The 6,628-nt window shown below is 43.9% G+C and overlaps 1 pseudogene; it reads left to right on the top strand.

The window, feature by feature from the left end:
* Positions 1 to 5,291: 5,291 nt before the first annotated feature.
* On the top strand, positions 5,292 to 6,213 carry LOC110547152 (sperm motility kinase X-like; annotated as a pseudogene).
* Positions 6,214 to 6,628: the final 415 nt, after the last annotated feature.

Raw genomic sequence — 6,628 nt, 5'->3', positions numbered from 1 at the left:
CACTAGCATACAACATGAGAATTTTTCCTGTGCTACAAATCTGTCTAAACAATTGTCGAGCTATATTTTAGGTAATTGGACTGGAGAATTCGATACTACGATGGAGCAGCTGAGAGTGGCCATTGTCACAGTAAATTCTACCAGAGTGGACGCAGGACTAGCCACAGGATTATCAACATGGATTGCTGCAGCCATGAATCATCTGAAGGAATGGGCGGGCATGGGAGTGTTAGCAGGCCTTCTGGTGTTGGTCTCCTTGGTTTGCCTGTGGTATATATGCAAGATTAGAGTCTCACAACAGTGTGATGCAGCCATGATCATTCAGGCCTTTACAGCCATTGAAGCAGGACATTCTCCCCAAGCATGGTTGGATACCATAAAAAGCTAAAATGATACGCTCAGGATGCGAGGCTAAGCACTGCACTCAGGGTCAGCCGCTTTGGACCCAGAGAAGAGCATGTCTGATTGCATGCGGGTTGATGCCCCAGGTCCCGCCTCTGAGAAAAAGGTATCGGATGGGTCTGATGCTCTTTGGGTGGATGACACCTAAATGAACATCTGTACAAAGTCCCAATTTATTTCTAATATCAGAGATCAGACCTCTACTCTTGCCTGATGCATCTAAAACAAAAAGGGGGAACTGTAGAGAGCTGCGGAATGCTATGCCTTAAAGATGGAGCTGGTTTGCGCCTTCCACCTTCCCGATGGTGAGTGCTCTCTGTCATGAACAATTCCACATTTGGCTAAGGCTGAGGATCTGGCTTGCTTCCATGTATGTGGACCTATCTGCATTGCCCCCGTGGCACGCCTGGGTTGGCTACCCAGAGGCTATTTAAGCTGTGGGCTGGCTTTCCCCGGGGTCCGAGGATTGTTCAATGTTCCTGAATAAACTGCATTGAAAAAAAAAAAAGATTGCAGGCTGACTATTGATGATTTTTTTTTTCTCTATCATTTTGAACATATCAGCCCACTGCTTTCTGGGGTCCTACTTTTCTGTCTGGTGAGAAATTGGATGAATATTTTATGGAGAAAACATGACAAAGTCTCCTCCGCTCAGCCCCATAGATGGAAGACACTTGCTGTGGAGTATCCCTGGAAACAACATTTTGTCATAGCATCCCAGTGTCACTCAGAAGCTATTATTTTATTCTTATCTATCTGAGTCTATTAAAAAAAAGGAACTATCCGGGTGCAGTGGTGCATGCCTGTAATCCCAGTACTTAGGGAAGCAGAGGCAGGTGTATTGCTATGAGTTTGAGGCCTAGCCTACAAAGCAAGTTCAGAACAGCCAAGGCTACACAGAGTAACCTATCTCCAAATGTTATTTGATGAAGGAATGACCCCAGACTCAGATAGTATGCAAACAGCAAAGAGCAAGTTTATTTCTGTAGAAGTCTAGCATGCAGGAATCACCATTCAGGCAGAATGGCTGTAGGCATATATATATATATATATATATATATATATATTTTTTTTTTTTTTTTTACCAAACTTACTTTATTTAGGGTTTTAGACCCCTTTACCTCCTGACCTTAGATAGGAGATTAGTCGGAAAAAGGGCTGTAGACCTCTTTTATCTACTTCCTGCTGATAAGGGTTAATGGGTCTTTAAGGGATTACAAAACTTAATGGTCAGTATACCAGTAGTCCAGTCCAAAGGCCACCACCAAGCAGCAACACAAAGTCAGGAAAAGCCACATGGCTCAGTCTGTGAAGTCAAGTGTTGAAGCACGAAGACCAGTCTAGTGATGTTGATGCAAAAAGTGATGTCTCATTCACTGTCCATGGGTTTCTATATATCTCCTCTCCTCAGAATCCACCCACTGATGTTCTCAGCTGGCCAAAATTACACCACTTGCACATGAGAGTTCACAGCAAAACATCTTGTGCCCTGTCCAACATCCAGCAAAACATCACATACCCAGCTTGCAGTAAAACATCACATGACAAAACTGAGTCTTCAAGGAAACCAGAAATTTCCACTTCAATGGTGATCTCAAAATGAGCTCACAGGCTTAATTTAAAGCCAGTTAGGGGGAAGTCCAGGGACTGTTAGGCCATCTTTATTTTTGATGGGCACAAGCTAGAAGCAGGAGTAGGGTGTGTTTAGGATTGGCTATGGGTGAGTCAGGAGTTAGGGGCCTTCAAAACCAGTTCAAACTGGTTCCACCAGTGGTTGAGCAAGCAGTTGAGCCATCTTATCTTCCCCAGGCCAGATGTCTTGGTCCTCTCTGTTTGGCTGGTCTTTTTATGTGTTTTACCTGTAACTGGTATCTCATTTCTAAAAATGTGAGGTTAACAAGGAACTGAAGTTTGTCATGGAGTTGGTCAGGCTTGTACAATGAGGGTCTCTCAGGAAAAACAACAACAGCAACAACAACAACAACAACAAAAGGAACTGATTGTCTTGAGTACACATGAGATAGGTTCTATAAATCAAAAGTTATTACTGAATATTAGGAACCATGTGAAAAGTGAATCATGTTATCCATCCACTAACATATGAATATTGGCATGTGCCCATGGACATAAAAATAAATAAATAAATATTCATATTCCATGCAGGCTTAGAGAGACAAGGAGAGCAAGCCAGTAAGCAGCTTTATTCCATGGCATCTGATTCAATTCCTGCTTCAAGATTCCTGTATTGAGTTTCTGCTCTGACTTCCACTCATGGTATACTGTGACTGGGAAGTAAAAGTCAAATAAACTCTTTCTTCCTAAAGTTGCTTTTGGTCATGGTGTTCCTAATCACATCAACAGAGCAAACAAATGCAGTGTCCATAACAATCTGGAGTCTGTTATAATTCAAATGTTTCCATCCATTATTAAAGTGGAAAGTTTTTTTTTTTTTTTTTTTTTTAAATTAGGGTTTGAATAGCAACTATCCAAGGAAAGATAATGTGTTTCAATACTGGTTTCTAGCATATGGCCCTGTTTTGCGAAGTTGTAAAAAAATATGGAAAATATAGCCTAGCAGAAAGTTGTTGGTCACTGGGGATATAGAGAGTACTAAGTGGGTGTAACCGTCTTCCTCAGGTCTCTACTGCCCCACTGACCAGCCTTCCATCTTGAGGACAGAAAGTGAAGGAAACTGGGGGTCTGTGCCCAGCCATCATAGGTCCACTGAAGCTCTGACCTCACAAGGAACCACTGTGAGGACCTGCCCTTTTACAGCAGTGGCTGAGGCTCTCTCTTATCCTTACAGGGTAGAAGCTGTTGGATGGTTGGAGAACATTTTGATATCCATGTTAGAGAGCCACTACACTTGGATCTTTGTGAATTATTAAATGAAAACATAGTGAGTTTTCTTCTATATTCATAGGTTTTGGTTTCAACATTTCATTTTCTGGATTTAAATAACTCTTCCTGTTCTGTTCTTTCTTGCTGTGAAGTATGATTGAAGGAATTGTTATTTTCTATATTAATTAGATTTCTACTCTTTTAAAATGTCATATTTTACATGGATTTATTTCTTTCATATTTGGAACATTACTTTATATTAACTACGCAGTATGAGTGATCTCTACAGTGACATTTCTGTACATGTACATGAAGAACTTTGAATACATTCCCCTGATGACACTGCCTACCGCCCACCCCTTCCAAGCCCCTCACTGTTTCCCTTTTCTGTTCAGCACCTTACTTCTCAAGTACGGGCCAAGTGCTGTGGACTCCTGTCCAGAGGACTGAGGGACACATGGGATGGTCTCTTAAGGAAGAACACCAATGTGTCTCTGGGCTCTAGCACAAAGGCTCCTCCTAGCTGGTTATCTCAGGATCTTCCTGGCAGGTCAAGCAGCATGAGTCCAACAAAGGGGCTAGAGACAAGAGTCAGATCAGATCTTGTGATGGTAATTGTGGAACAGGGCAGCTGAAAAGGAATTTATGGATAGAATAAGTCTAAGTCTAAAAGCAGCTTGTTCTTTGAGGAAGGATGGGACTTTCCTTGGTGAGACTTGCCATGCCCTGTCCATCCACCCTACTTCTGTCCTTCTCTCTGCCTGCAGCTGTACGTTCATGGGTTATCTTCTGTCTTAAGGAGGGAGAGTATGGCACCAAGCTAGGGTGTTATCAGGCACCGGAGGTGAGGGCAATAATGATTTTGAAGCAAAGGATCGAGCCTGTGCTCTTCAGTTCTGCTGGTCCTATAGCTCAAAGAACATATTCAGGAACAAAAACTGCCTAGTACTGGAATTATTTTCCCAAAACACCACAGACCCCAAACCCCAAAATAAACAGAGGGAACCTTTTATTGACAAAGGAAGTCTACCCTAATTTCCAAGTCTAGGCTCCGATAAAACTCCTTCTCCAACTTTAATCTTTTCATGTTTGGGGAACATGAACCCAAACATGTACCCAAGGCAGTGGGTAACAGAACCTTCAGCAACAAAACCGTTATGGTTCCTTCCTGCTTTTCCAAGTTGTTGATGATGAGGAGAGTGTATCCTCTGTGATTTTCAAAAATCAAATATCTGATTACAGAACTTGTGAGTTACGCTTTGGTGCCCGTTGCTGAACGGTACCTGTGTCTCCCTTTCATTGTGTGATGGTTTAGTTAACTAGACTTGCTATCCAGTGCTCAAGTGAGTGATGCACATTCTTTGAAGAGTGAACATCCTTGTTGACCTCCTGTAAACTTCCACCCAGTTTCTCTGGTGTATGTGCTGTAGCTTGGGTGGGTATTGTGAGGTCCACTTAATGTGTAAAACTGATGACTTTTGGTGGAGGTGACAGCAGCCTAGCTTCAGGAGCATGGAAATGGCTGATCAGCCCTCTACCCTCAAGCGTTGTTGTCACAAGCACTTGTGGCTAGGCCCCGCGTGTAACAGCAACCTTGAACTTTTGAAGCAATTGGGAACCCAGGTCATGCAGAAAACAAAAGCAGTCTTTCCTCATCTTCTCTTTGCTATTGCTTTTTGGTTTGGTGAGGCAGGGTCTCCTGTAGCACAGGCTGGCCTCAGCATCCCTGTGTGGCCAAAGAGGACTTGAACTATTGATCCTACTGCCTCCACTTTTCTAGCTTTTCCAACTGCTACTGTTGACCTTTATGAGACTTTTCCTGACTTTCACTGTGACCTTCTGTCTAAGGCCCATCAGCTGGCCCTGAAGGACTCTCAGTCAGGGCACAGATAGTTGTATCATGTTTAGATTTAGTGTATGTGTGTATGTGTGTGGTGTATGTAAGTGTAGATCTTTTGGATATAGGAATTCATAGCTATAAACACTTTCCTTGGGCCTGATTTTAACTCGGTCAACTTTCTCATTGAAAGTTTGGTTCTAGCCATATGATGGTGGGCTTGACTTTGAAGCAGGGTATGGAGGCCTGCTACTCTGTTGAGGATACCTTCACCACTGACTACAAGATGATGATGACTCTGGGCCATGGATACTTTCCAGAGGTCAAACTGGCCTTCCATGTGCCCACAGTGACCTGTGTGGCTGTAAAAATTCTTAGAAATAAGTACATCTCCATTATTGCCAGTGAAATCAGTGTTATGAAATCTCTTAACCATCCTAACATAATCAAGCTGTTTCACATGGTTAAGAGGGAAGAGACCACCTACCTGGTGATGGAACATGCCTCAGAGGGAGAGCTGCTGCAGCGCATCCTAGAACTGGGGTTTTTACAGGAGAGCGAGGCTCAAAGGATATTTACCCAGATTGTACATGCAGTGAGTTATTGCCATGACAATCATGTTGTCCACAGAGACATCAACGCCACCAATATCCTCATTGACTGCAGGGGGAATGCCAAGCTGACCCATTTTAGCTTCACTGTCAAAGTCACTCCTGGGCAGAAACTGTGGGGTTTCTGTGGCACTCTGCCCTATTGTGCCCCAGAACTCTTTGCAGGGGAGGAATACGATGCTTACCCCATTGATATGTGGTGTTTAGGTGTGTTCCTCTTCCTCATGGTGGCCAGGCGCTTCTCTTTCTGAGCTTACTCTTTTGTGGACATGAAGAAGGAGATCATCTCAGGCAACTTTAGAATTCCTCACCATGTTTCCATCAATATTTTCAATGTCATCTTCGAACTGCTGTTAATCAATCCTGACAGGAGACCCACCATCAAGGAAATCACGAGGCACCCAATGATCAGGGCCTGCGAGGCAGGTTCACCACCTACCTCTACACATAGTCTCCTAGGCACCCCAAGCCCTAGCATTGTCGAGACCATGCTATAAGCAGAAGAAATCACCAAGTCTCTGAGAGACCAAAAGTACAATGAGGTGATGGCAACTTACTTCATACTGCAACAGCAGTCACCTGGGGAATACTGTGGCCATCACTAGGTGAATCCTGTGAAACCCAGGCAGCCAGGCATTGTCCTCTACCTGGTAGATCCTCATACCTTTCCTGGTCCCCTAAGGAGAGCTACTGAGCCTGCTCTCTACAGCTTCACCTTGACATCTAAGGTACAGGAGAAAGAGGAGGAGAATTATTCCAGGCAGCCTGCCAGAAGCCATTAGCATGCCTGCCACCCTGTGCTGCCAGCCAGAGAGACACCCTCTCCACCTATCCCACCTGAGCTGTCTTGTGGCTAAGTCCCTCATGGGCAGCAGCCTGGAAATGAGTGCGTATTTCTCACAGATTGAGTATGTGACAGTCTTCCTGCAAGTGTTTA

This window comes from Meriones unguiculatus, chromosome 5, assembly GCF_030254825.1.
Source record: "Meriones unguiculatus strain TT.TT164.6M chromosome 5, Bangor_MerUng_6.1, whole genome shotgun sequence".
NCBI classification, from domain to species: Eukaryota; Metazoa; Chordata; class Mammalia; order Rodentia; family Muridae; genus Meriones; species Meriones unguiculatus.
The sequence above is the reverse complement of the archived record's forward strand: the minus strand, read 5'-3'. Positions and strand labels throughout refer to the sequence as shown.